General features: G+C 37.8%; 2 long non-coding RNA genes across 2 annotated transcripts in view; both read left to right on the top strand.

Moving 5' to 3' along the window:
• LOC309499034 overlaps positions 1 to 13922 on the top strand; it is a 322784-nt gene that overhangs the window by 216459 nt on the left and 92403 nt on the right. The gene's annotated exons all lie outside the window — the stretch shown is intronic.
• Positions 1518 to 10042, top strand: LOC309499048. Its single transcript, XR_014206122.1, has 2 exons — positions 1518 to 4594; positions 8983 to 10042. It is a non-coding gene; the product is annotated as an uncharacterized lncRNA (long non-coding RNA).

The following is a 13922-nucleotide window of genomic DNA, read 5'->3' as shown; positions in this document are numbered from 1 at the left end:
TGGGAAATATAATTCTGACGGGTACCGCACTGGTGACTGGTGACTGTGACAGATTACCTGTTAATTTTCGTGTTGATTTCAAAATAATTGTATTACTTTATAAGGCATTGCAAGGATTTGCTTCAGACTATCTTTCAAAAATGCTCAAAGTATATGAACCTGTAAGGACTCTCAGATCCTCTGATTCTTTTCTTTTAATAGAACCACAAAGTAGAACTAAAAGATTTGGTGAAGCTGTTTTTAGCCGCTATGCTCCCCGCCTCTGGAATAAGCTTTCCAGAGGACGTAAAACATGCTGAAAATATTAATAGTTTTAAGTCTAAATTAAAAACATATTTCTTTAGTCTGGCCTTCGTGTAATATATTATAATGCTTTTTATATGTTTCATATGTTTTTCTTCATTTTTAGTTATTTTATGCCTTAGTTAATCCTTATAAACTGTAATCTTATTTTTGTATTTTACTGGGTCTACTATCTGTTGTACATTTTATATATTTTTTGCCTGTAAAGCACTTTGAACTGCATTGATTTGTTTGGAAAAGTGCTATATAAATAAAAATTGCTTACTTGCCATTTACAACATGTTTTTGCAGTGTTGAGCAATATAGCCAATCACAAACATATACTGTATGTTGATTTCTTGAATGCAGTGGCCAATCAGAGGTGTTTAAGTTAGCATTGAACAAATACTACAGCATTTTGAGCAGTGAGTGGATTCTGAGTTCTGCGCTCACAAATCCTCTTATTATAACAAACAATTATGTACATAAGCGTTTCATTGTGCAGTCATTGTGAGATCACAATGAACTAAAATGAGTGACAGCTTTTTAGTGATCTTTGCACGTTTTCTACCATGCCAAATCCTGCTTACAGTATGCTTGCTTTTCTCTTAAGATTAACAGTGGTTTGTGAACGTAGATGCTTTAAAGGGGTGGTAAAACACGATTTCACTTTTCTAACTTTAGTTAGTGTGTAATGTTGCTGTTTGAGCATAAACAACATCTGCAAAGTTACAACGTTCAAAGTTTAAAGCAAAGGGAGATATTTGCTTTTAAAGAAATCAATTTCTAAGAACTACAGAAACGGCTGATAGGGACTACACGACATTCCTGTGGGCTTGCTGACATCACTAAGCCCAACATTTACATAAACCCCTCCTCTGGGAACACAATACATAACGGGGGCGAGGCCATTTTATGTTGCTTTGGAAAAGAGTTGTTGTGGTAGTCGAGTGTCTTGGCGCTATGCCGTCGAAACGCTGTTATTTTCACCCAGATTGCAGGTCCACTTTGTTCAGTCTTCCTAAGGACGGTTAAAATGTATTTTTAACTCGGTCCCTCATAATTATAATCCAAATGTCGCACTCTGTGCTGCACATTTTCCGGAGGAAAGCTTCCTCAATCTACACGAGTTACAATGCAGGATTCACACAATGGCTTGTCCTGAAAGATCGAGCAGTTCCAACTTTAAAAACAGAAGCTGTTTACGAGCCACAAACTGTGTATGATTTTTTCGTTGACGTGTTTTCCTGTAATAGTTCGTATTGTTAATTGTACGTTGTAGCGAGGAAGTAAACAAAGGAAAACGCTGTTTGGCTCCACAAACCAGTTTGTTAAATGCTAATGTTAATTCATATCCGACAAACACATACAAACTTCTGTTTAATATCACCAGCGCAGCGAACTTGGAATGTTCGAGGTTGTTGTCGTTTCACTGTAAATTATTCGTTGATTATAGCTTTTATGTATTGTTTATCTACATGCATGCTAAACATGGTTTGTGTTTGATTTGGCTGTTGTAAAGCCAATGTTTAGTGTTTGTATTGGGTTAATAGTTCTGGCGACAGATATTTAGCTACAATCGTTTTAAATATACAAAAGTAACAGTGTCATATAGCGATCACAATAGATCTGCAGCCTTAAAAACAAACATACCTTTCTGAAACGTCCTTAAACAGCTGTTCTTGACCAGTTTCTGCTCGATTCTCTCCACTAACATTCTCTGGGTCTGATTCGTGCTCTAACTGATTATGGGAATATTAACGCCGTTGTTTACTGAAGCAAAAACTACCGGTAAGGGGCGTTTCCGAAACAATGTGAACTTGGCGGTTAGCGAATCACAACACACTGAGCCAGCTAACCAATCTGAGCCCATTGCGTATTTTTGAGGGCGGGGCTTCATAGAACCAGGAAATATCCAACCGTTTTTACAAGAAGGGACAGAGCAGTGTAGAATAATGGTTAAATATGTGAAAAATAATGCGAATTTTTTAAAACGAAGCATGAACACATGTTACAGTGGACCCCACAAACACAATCAAGCCTTCGAAAAAAGGTGTTTTACCACCCCTTTAATAACAAATAATTGATCAGGAGCTTTTTTGCTGGTATTGTGTAGGTTTTGCGGTGACACGTAACTTGAAACTATTTCAAGGAAATTTATTTAAATGTGTTTTTAACGGGAAGCGAGCCAAGATTTCATATTTAATGCACTATTACACAAAAGAGAACTTGAAGTGACTATCACTCGGAGAACCACAACCTTCAACTGTTAATGGTGAGTACAGTCTTCTTTGGGACTCTTTAATATGCTACAGATCATTATTTGGAATGTTTTTGTTTTTTTTCATCTTTTTTTATTATCGTTGTTGGTGGAATTGATGATCTTTTGTGACTCTTCGTGTTTATGAAGTAGGCATAATGCAAATAGTTTTGGTGTTGTTTTAATTTATAACATTGTGTATTTCATTTATAATAAATGTGAAATAGTGAATTTCTGTTTCTCAAATATGCATTCTCAAATAATGGTCTGAACCATTTTAATCACAAATCACTGGTCAGAAAATTAGCAATAATTGCACAAATTCTGTAGGTAAAGTAACTTAGCACAGAATAGCCTTCCCAAACTTGCAGACAGCTTTTTACAGGAAGAAGAGTCAGATGTTGTTCTACTCTATGTTGATAGCTTCATGAGTAGTTTAAAAATGTCTCCCAATTAGTTTGAGTTTAACGTGAGACCAAATATTCACTATAGGGTCAAAACATGAGCCTGATGGACTTCTTGGTTGTATTTACAATTTAGGCAGGATCATTGTCTTTTTGAAAAATAATATCTGATCATACCTCATTATAACAACTTTTCAGTTGTTGGAATCAAGCCATTCTGCAATATTCTCCTGTACTCAAAACAAAAGCATTGAATGATATTTCACAGTGAAGTATCTCACCAATAACAGCTGCTAAAAAGGCTCCCCACACAATGACACCTCTTCATCCATGCTTCACTGTGGTAGAGATGCATTTATTATTACTTGTATTACTCATCACTCCACACAACTCTGCTGAACCACTCTGAATCAAACTTCCAACTTTTTTTACCTTAACTGAACAGCTTCGGAGTCATTGGAATGGTTATATTACTTATTTCGGGTTGAATGGTGGTCGTTTCGCACCCCCCTGGTGCCCGTGAGCGGAAAATACGCACTTGCAACTTTGAGCCGGCGGGCCGCCGGCCGCTGCGTCAGGAAGTCTCGCGTGATATCAGGTCTCGCGATGTAAACAATTGCTTTACGGCCAAAAGAAATCTGCTAAAATGCTGTAATTATTGCGCTCCCTCACGCTGTCCGAACCCGAATGAAGAAGACGTTTTAAAGAATGTCCCATCTGCTTTGATGTCGTTGATCTATAGCCTCTGGTGTCTGAGAATCACCAACGAGTTTTTACAACAGTGTTGTCAAATATCTATTCCGAAGCTGTGGGGGGAGCTCTAGAGAGAAACCTGCGAGCAAAAAGCGAGAATACAGCGAAGAAATCCCGAAGCTACTGAGTGCTGCTTTAAATTTGTCTAAATTCCTAACAAATAAAATGTGGTTAAGACAATTAAAAGTTAGTTTTTCGTATTTTTGTTGTTGTTGTTGTTGTTTTTCACCCAGGAATGTATGTTCTGGCGACGGCCCTGGGTTGGGGTTAATAGAATAAGGGGTTAGTAGAATAAGTTGACATGTACTTGCAAAGTTACTTATAGTCAGTAGAATATCTGTTGGGGTCCATCAAAATAAAGTTTTAGCAGATATTAAGCAGACAGTTTACTACTCTAATGACTGGTATAGACATGTAGTTGCAAAGTTACTTATAGTTAGTAGAATTTCTAAAGTGGACTATCAAAATACATCTCTAAATACATTTGAACTCAAAATAGACTTTACTGCGTTTACTTTCACAGTAAGCATTTTTAAACACACACTTGGGCATCATATATTTCAATTGGTTTAGCATGGGCTACTTGCTGACTGACCACATAAGCCGAGTTTAATATCTCTGTTAGCACAAGCTCCTTTTCTGCCTCCTTCTCGGAAGAGTGGAGAGGACAGACGAGGGAGGATCAACATCAACATCGAGTGATGAATGTCTTTAGACGGAAGAGTCATGCAGGATGTCCTTGACATTAATCAAAACTTTTCTCTCTCTCTCTCTCTCTCTCTCTTTTGTTTGTTTGGTGAGCTGGGCTGTTGTGGCATCTCTTCACTCATGTCCACTGATAGCTTGACTTTAATGACCTCATTCATCAGGGAAAGTGGGCTGTGCTGTGTTTCAGGTATGTATGCTACATTTTGAAGTAATTTTCTGTTTGTTAGAAATTTTTGTGGGATTTTTCCAAAGATGCTACATCCAGATGTGCTCAATGGTGATCAATTACTTTTTTTCTTTTTTTTTTTTTTCTTTTTTTTTTTTTTTACAAATCGTCATTTAGTAGATGCTAATAAAAAGAAACAGAAGCAAACTAACAAGATTGATTGATTGATTGATTGATTGATTGATTGATTGATTGATTGATTGATTGATTGATTGATTGATTGATTGATTGATAAAAAAAAAAAAAAATTATTAACCAGAAATATCGAAAATATTGAAAATATTTCTGAATGAAAATTTCATTCAGTTATTCCTATTTTTGGGGGAAACTTCAATCAATCGATCAATCAATCAATAAATAAAAATACTTTTGCAGACGTAATTTCCAACCCCTAATTATTACTCCTGCAGTGATTATATTTGCACTTTTCTATCATTTTCTATCATTACAATGTTCTGTGCATTTTTTTCATCCAAAAATTAAGTCATCATTTACTAACACTGAAAAAGTAATTGTGGTGCAGGAATTACAATTTTCACACACAAAAAAATGCTTTAATATAAAATATTTACAACGAAAGTAGCACATTGTAGAAAGATAAGTAGAAAGCCTGAAATTGTATTTTCTTGTAAAATGTACAAAACACACTCATATAGGCCTATATATTTTTCTTCTTATGTAAAACACAAAAGGAGATGCATGAGGGATGAGAGGATGATGGTTGAAACTGTCAAGCATCCAAAAGCACATGAATGTATCATACATATAGTCCATGCAATTCATGCGCTACAGTCCAAGTGTTCTGATGCCATATGTTATATTTGTGTCATAAACAACCGAGTAAATCCAATACTCTGAGATAAAGAAATGTGAACCTTTAATGATATAAAGGAACGTGTGTTGACCTTTGTTGCGGTAACAAAAATAAGTACTGGACCTGGTCAGTCTATAAAGATTATGACCTTATGCAATTTGTTTCTGACATTTCCATTTTAGTGCCTGTATAAATAGCACAGGTCTAATTAAAGCATCTGACCAACATCTGATGTAAACAGAAAATAATGAAGAAAGCCAGGAAACACTTAACCCGGTCAGAAGTTTATGGTTTATCAAGTACATCAGCAAGTCAGAAGTAGAAATGTGATGAATATGCAAGATATTACCATTGTAATGTTGCCATGTATATGTTGTCAGTGCATAACCTTGATGAACACATGGGGTCTGCTTTCAGTCAGACACAGCACATTAGAAACGGATACCAGCTTTTAAAAGAAATCGGAATATTGTTCCATGAATATGATGCATCTTTCAATCATCTCAGAGGTACACAGTTTACTTCGTTGAACTGCCCAAATGCACAGTGTCTAAACAGAGCAAGGATGATTTATGTGGCCTACAGTCTGAGATAACTGTTTATCAGTACAAAACTATGGGAGGACTGTTTCATACAAGCCAAAAACACTCAACGCTCATCTATTTTTTATATACGGCCCCAGAGGTTCCACGGACAGGAAAGCACCACGAGTTGAGAAATTCCCACGTTTTTCAAACTGAACCTCTAGGCTGCATTTTTTAGCCACAGTGATTGGTTTGATGCCATTATTTCTCTCTGTGAGTTTCATTTGGCTGTCTTCATGAAAGGATCAGTGCTCTTTTAGGAACTGACATTATAGTAAAAAATGACATCGATCTACAAGACTCTTCTAAATAAAATTGCTGTTCATCATCCAGTATGTAATGCCCCCCCTTAGAGAAGGTTTCTCTTAAGCTGCGTTCACACTACACGCGACAAAGCGACACGATACCATTCATTTCAATGGGGAGCGGGCGACTTCCGGCGACACGCGACCGTTGGTGACTGGATGGGGCGTGTCTGGCCACACAACAAAGTTGAGAAATGTTTAACTTTATGCAAATGAAGAGCGACTTTCGCGAGCGACAACCAATAGGAGTGGAGCCTGGAGCGCGCGTCATCATCCTTCTCCGCTCAGCCCCTCGCCCCATCGACAGAAAGATGGAGGAGTATTTTTTTAAATCTAAAATACTACTGTTATTGTGTCATGAAATGTAGTTATAAGAGTTTTTCAGTCGAGAATGTAGTTGTTTAAAGCTCAAATATGTGGTTTGTTTATACAGATAGCGCCTATTTTCAATTTTGATCTGATATTTTCGGAGTTGTGAGACCCAGGTACTCGTTCATTTAACTTACATGCTTTACGAGTCTAAATATTTAATATTTTCTCTCCAGAATGTTTGTTTTTAGCGGCAAGAAAACTGATTCGCTTGTGATTGATGATTGGATGTTATTCATAAACATTACAAGGCAACCAGTAGTGGGAACGCCCACTAGCGACCTCATCGCCAGCCACCGGCGACATGCAGCGACAAAGTCGCTTGTAGTGTGAACGCAGCTTTAGATTGTTTTGTATTTTATGTTTTTAAAAGGTCTCACGCTCATCAATGATGCATTTATTTAATCAAAAATAGAGTAAATTAGTAATTCTCTGAAACATTATTACAATTTAAAATAACTACTTTGTATTTCAATATACTTTAAATATATTTTATCAAAGCTGAATGTCCAGCATCATTACACCAGTCTTCAGTGTCACATGATCTTTCAGAAATCATTCTAATATCCTGATTTGGTGCTTTAAGAAACTGTTCTTATTATTAACAATATTGAAAGCAGTTGTGCTGCTTAATGTTTTCGTAAAATATGTGGGTTACAATTTATTTGAAGGTGTTATTGTTACAGTGTAATTAAATATTTAAGTACTGAGTAATATTAAGCAACTACATGTACTTACTATAGGGTTAGGGTAGGATTAAGGTTTGTTTGAGGGTTAATTGCATGTAATTATGCATAATTGACTGTTATTCCTGTGGTAAGTACATGTAATAAGGGCACTGTAAAATTAGGGGCCCTATTTTAACGGTCTGAAACGCAAGTGTCAAGCGCAAAGCGCAAGTAACTTTGTGGGCGGGTCTTGGGCGCTGTTGCTATTTTCCCGGCGGGATAAATGCCTCTTGCGCCCCCAAATCTAAAAGGGGTTGGTCTGAAGTAGCTTCATTATTCATAGGTGTGGTTTGGGCGTAACGTGAAATAAACCAATCAGAGCGATATCTCACATTCCCTTTAAGAGCAGGCGCGCTTGTTCTAAAGCGGATTCCTATTATAACGCCGGATTTGCCAGGCGCGCGCCAGGAGCGGTTCACAGCCGAGGAGACCGACGTTCTCGTCAGGGACATTGGGGATGGAGAAACCCACCCAAATTAACTTCGGTTAAACAGGCGTATGATAATTTGGGTAAATGTGTAAGCTAGATGTATGCTTTTATAATAAATTGTCTATCTATCTATCTATCTATCTATCTATCTATCGTAATAATGTATGATTTGCAAAAATGAAAACTGCTGCTTCTGTGTAGATGAGAGAATCAAAGTGCGTGTTGTGCACACGCTACATTGATTATGGCCAAGCATGCGCCCTTAAAATAGCATATGAATAACATGCACAACGCGCCACTGACTTTAAACAATTTTTTCCTGGTCAGTGGCGCAATTGTTTTCTAAACCTGCAAAATAGCATGAAGGAACGTTTGCGCCGGAACACGCCTCCTCTTTGCGCTGAACCGTCTGGGGAGCGCAAGTGTATTTCCTAACTTACCGACATGCGTCTGTGGAGGGAAAAGTCCGCTTTGCGCGGGTGCAAAATAGGAATGATACATGCGTCGATGTACAAAGTCAATTGCGCTGGGTGCAAGATAGGGCCCAAAGTGTTACCAATATGTGATACATTTTTCTTCAGAATTATTTAGTGAGCAGAAAGTTTAGCAGAACAGTATTTGTAGTAATAATACTTTGTAGAATTATAAAAGTTTTTACTGCCAGTTAAGAATTGAATGTATCCTTGATGAATAAAAGTATGAATTACTTAAATTCAAATCTTACTGACTTTTGAATAGTATATTTGATATTATAATGAATTTTGTATGTAATATTTGGTCTGTTTTTACATAAAAGTATAATAAATGTACCACTTTTATTATACTTTGTTTGTTTGTTAATTTGAAGCCTGACAGGCCCATTTTCATTCAATGTTGTGTTCTTTTAGAAGTGTTTGTAATGGCATGAATACTTTTGAGTGTGCTATTCCTTCAAAAAACATTATTGTGATGTTAAAAACAATTTGAATCATTTCAAAATAAATGTATTGTAGTTTAAAAGCATTTTATTGTAAACATTATCCCTACAGTATAAGCACATTATGGGGTAAAGTTATTCAGTGATAAAATGTGGTCTGCAACAATATAGCACATGTATTTTCTAATCCCTTTAACTTTCAGCAGCAAATCTACATACTGTCAAAGAGTGTCAAGACCATATCAAGCAGAGAAAATCCAACCCGGAGGAGGGCAGGTGGAAAGAAAAAAAAAAGTGTGCCACATTGTGTATTCCCTTGAACAAACAGTCGTGGTGAAGGGGCTTGGCCAGGGCTTGACAAACAAATGACAGGAAATGACAGACGTTGAGGAAACACCTCAGCGCGACCTGATGCTAATCGGAGCAAGACTGTGGATGTGGCAGCCCTGATATCACCTATCAGCACTGGAGGCAACTCATATGGAGAGAACGCTTTACATCCTTGTCATTTTGAACAAACAACACCTCCAAACACCAGATAGGACACCATTGTCAGCTCTGTCTGATCTGATCTGTCCATCAATCGGTGGTGTGTGAGTGTGTGTGAAGAGGGAATTAAGGGAAGGAAGCTGGCAAGGGTGAATATTAAGAAAAGCACAGATGCTAGACGTGCCCACCTGTTCATAAATTAATTAATCACAAGACTTATGATACCATTCTGTATGTAAAGTAAGGATGATACCACTTTTTTTATTTTCAGACCCAAACGACATACTATATAGGTCATTTTCACTGTATTGAGACCAGTTGGATTAAATTGAATATTTTTGCAAGGATTACATTTGTACCTATCGCCAATTAGTAGGATATTCTGATTTGGTTTATCGTTTAAGTGACTACAGACCATTTTTTATGCCAACTTTTAATAATATTAAAAAACAAACAAATAAACTAAATGTCACATTTGTCATTGTTTCATGTGAAATAACTCCAGATGTAGTTTCTCTTTCATGACTTCTAGTAGGAGACAGTCTCTCTATTTGTGTTTATGACTAACTGTCACTTTCTATTTGTGTTCAGGTGAGCTGAAGAGGAAGTAGTTCCTATCCTACACAATTGTTTGCTAACAACATTCATTATTTTCCGTTTCAAATCTTATTTCTAATCATATGCATTAATCGTGATGCTAAATAAACCCATGTACTGTATATTAATTAACACTCTTTATGAATATTTATAACTCTAATAAAACTCTGAATAGTGTTATTGGTGTTTCTTGCATGTATACATTCTTATCTTGACTTTGTTGTGCATTAACCATAAACATGTTTACTTCAATGTGAAAAGGTCTCCTCATTTGCATGCAGTGCTCATTTTGGGGCGTTGGTGGTTTGGGGTTGGGCCCTGCTTGCAACATAACGTGTTAGTGTGTGTGGGTGGCCCAAGTGCCTCTCCTAATTCAATCATCGACTCCTCTCAGCTTGCTTTTTTATTCCAATTTGATTAGCAGAGCTAAAGCCATCACGATTTCGCCCAGACAAAATTAATGCTTGTATTAATCCTGCAATTTCCATTTAAAATGCGGAGCATTGACTTGATTAATAAGTGGGCCGATACTGAATAATTACGCTGCAAACATCGGCTATGGGTGAGAGCGCAGCTGGGGTTGCTTACAGATGCCCTATGGGATCTCAGAGGGGTCAAACCAAAGCATTGGCCATGACTGAGGTGATGAATCAGTTAGCCAATCTTTTCGACAATTAACAATCTGTGGCCCCTGTATTAATTTGCTGCCCCTGGAGTGGAGCCTGGTCAGATGTGTCAGGGTCAAGGGTTAGAGGTCGAGAGCACAGGTCAAGCCTGCTGATTTGCCCTGGAAAAAATCAAAAGAAGAAAATAAACACATTACATCGAAATGCATTACCCAAACGGAGCTGACCGTATCAGATGGTTTGCAAATTAACATTCGGATATGAAGGGGCGAGCTGAGGAACATGAAAGGGAACGTTCTGAGAACGTTTAATTAGTGGTGATCAATCTAGGTGCACTGTGTTTGAGCATTCAATAAAGTGGAATCGATGGCTGTGGGGACAAACAAAGCAGGTGTTCTTAGTGGAGGGATTATAGGTTAACATTTATTCGGAAGAGATATTGTAATGCTCGACCTGCCAGATGTAATATTAAACCGGACAATCCATCGCCATCCATTACAAGTGTCCCATTGATCCTCCGCCCATCGACATTTTCTTTGCTGAGGTGCGTTTCGTTCCATCTTGCCTGCTTTATCGAATGCTTCCTGACTTGTTTTGATAGGCATGTTGTAGATGGGTTGCTCTTTTGCACACCACATGTGTCCTCCTTGTGCGTGCGCTGCTGAACTCTTCAGGAACCCCTTGTCATACACTATAGCCACCGTGAATCTGTGATTGTAATGATTACAATGTACACACTGCTGTAATGTCTCCATTCTTTCTCCACTTAATGCCAGAGGTTCAAGCAGAGTTCAAATCCCTTCACACTTTGTGGCAATCACCTCACCAGGGTCAAAATTCAAGCTCACATGCCATTTTTCAATAATGCTGCCGTGATCGTCAGCATTATTGGCCTCGGCCAGGTTTTTTCCTCTCATCAGAGCCCAAGCTTCAAAGATGCAGGGTTGTCTCAAGGTTAATTCTGGACAAAACAGTGCAGAGAGTTGTCAAAACGAACATTATTTGATGGTAGCTAGGTTTCCCTCTTGGGAATAGGTCAGCTTTTATGTCAGAACGAAAGCATTCCCACATGTTTGAAAATATGCTTAATGCTCCTGGGATCGTGTTTCGTGGCAGCCTCCTAAAACCTGCTGCATTGCTCATTGTTAAATGCTGTCTGTGGGGGAAATTAGCCCTGACACTGTTTTTATTATGAAAACACAGTTTAGATGGGCCCAGCCTCCCAAGTTTACAGCTTTTAAATAGCACTTTTCTGTAAAACTATATCCTAGTGTCTCTGTGCCCCCTTTTCACTCTCTCTCCCTCTCTCCCTCTCTCTCTCTCTTTCCCTGTGAGTGGCTCTTGCCAAATAGGGGCACATATGTTTCTCTGTAATTAAAGCTCTTGTTATACAGTGCTGCTTCCTTCAAGTAGAAATGATTAACTAATGGAGCGATTGAGGGGAAATTAATAGTTATCTCTTCCCGCCATTCCCCCTCCCTTGTTTTCTGTCTAACTCTCCCTCTGTTGAAACACTGGCACTTTTGTGCAGAGCAATCGATAAGCAGTATGTGAGGGTTGCAATATCCATGTTGTACTGTGCACAGGTGTGACAGCATACAATTAAACATACAATGTCCATAAAAATGTATTGTACACTTGTGAATATATGAATGTCATTGCATTTGACTTTAATTTTGACTTTTTAATAAACTGGTCCTAAGGTCATTTTGTTGTGGACAATTGAAATATGTTCTACATGCAGGTGTCCTGACAGAGTAACCACAGCAATACATCACATTAACTACAAACAAGCAACTAACGTTTGATAACCAAAAAATAATGACCTTTTTAATCTGCATTTTTACATGTATATCATTCATTTTTCATTCAAAATGCAACAGACTTTTTTTTTTTTTGGTGAAATGTTTAGATATTTTGTTATATAATGCAATACAATTCATTCATTTTTAGCTGTTGCTTAAGTGTCCAAATACTTTCTGGGACCACTGTATCTGGATTCAAGAGATCTTTGGATCTTAAACTGCATCAGAGATCATAACTCACAATTTCACATTTCCATATAGTCTTTGAATGAGATGGGGGTAAACATCTTGCTTGCCTATAAGTGCCATATTCTTTCTTTTTACTATGTAATTAATAAAGATAATAGAAATAAATGGTGGGGAAATGAGATGCAGAATTAATTTTTTAAGCCGTTGTTTATAAACTGCCATTCAAAGCTTGAAAGAAAGACATTAATACTTTTATTCATCCGGGATGTATTAAATTGCCCAGAAGTGACAGTAAAGACGTGTAATTGTTACAAAAGTTTTCTCTTTCAAATACTGTAAAGGCTGTTCTTTTGATCTTTCAATTAATTTGCAGCAAACCAGCATATTAGAATGATTTCTGAAGGATGACACTGAACACTGGAGATCATGTGAAAAATCAGCTTTGCCATCACATGAATAAATCACATTTTAAAATACAATAAAATAGAAAACATTTATTTTAAATTGTGTTATTATTTGACATTATTACTGTTGTAATGCAGCCTTGGTGAGCATAATAGAATTATCTCAAAAACACATAAACAATAATAATAAAAAAAAAAAAACCTTACTGAGTCTGACCCCAAACTTTTGAACGATAATGTAAGTCCTTGTGGTTTGATTGACAGGATTAGATTTGCATGTTCCTCCCAAACTTTTATCTAGAGCTATAACAAATTTTGTGGGCAGTGATAGGCAAATAGCTTTGCTTTCCGACTGATATTTGTTATGTTAGTCTACCGACCAACAGCAGCACATCACTTTACAGCTCTTTTAGCAATTTTTACGTTTCGTTTCGTTTCGTTTCCAATTCTGATTCCCTTTTCTCATAAATTCTCCCAGATTAAACATCTTTGACTGAGCCAGCTGTTTAAGACCCGCCACATCACTGCAAGCTCACAAATAAAACAGGCAGAAAAAAATCCAGCCAGAAGCAAACAAAGTAGCACAAACAACATATGCTTATACTCTCATGATTTAAGGAGCGGTTCCTCTCTAATACATCTTATCACAGCTGAGTGACACGCTCTGCAACGGTGGCATTTCTCCCATCTGCCAGTGTTGAGCCTACACACTCATTACGAGGCGGGGTGAGACAGCACTGTTGCACCCTGGGTGCGTTTGTGTGTGTGTGTTCGAGATGAGCGAGATGGGTTGCTGGTATCGATCACTTGCATACACAAACTCACTTCCACACCAAATTCTCTCATTGGGATGTGGAGCGATCCTTCAGTGTTTCCCTCATCTCACCAGACCCCCTCCTGTCTCCGACACGGCGCTCCACGGCTCTCAGACTCTCTCTCTCCGAGGGGTTGGAAGGTGTGGCGATATCTGGAGGATCTGCAGAGGAGAATGGGGGTCAGTCTTGTACCGGCGGTCCTGAAAAAGCCTTAAGCC

This window comes from Leuciscus leuciscus (genome assembly GCF_965113295.1).
Source record: "Leuciscus leuciscus genome assembly, chromosome: 5".
In the NCBI taxonomy this organism is placed as follows: Eukaryota; Metazoa; Chordata; class Actinopteri; order Cypriniformes; family Leuciscidae; genus Leuciscus; species Leuciscus leuciscus.
This window is presented reverse-complemented; position numbering and strand designations above follow the sequence as displayed.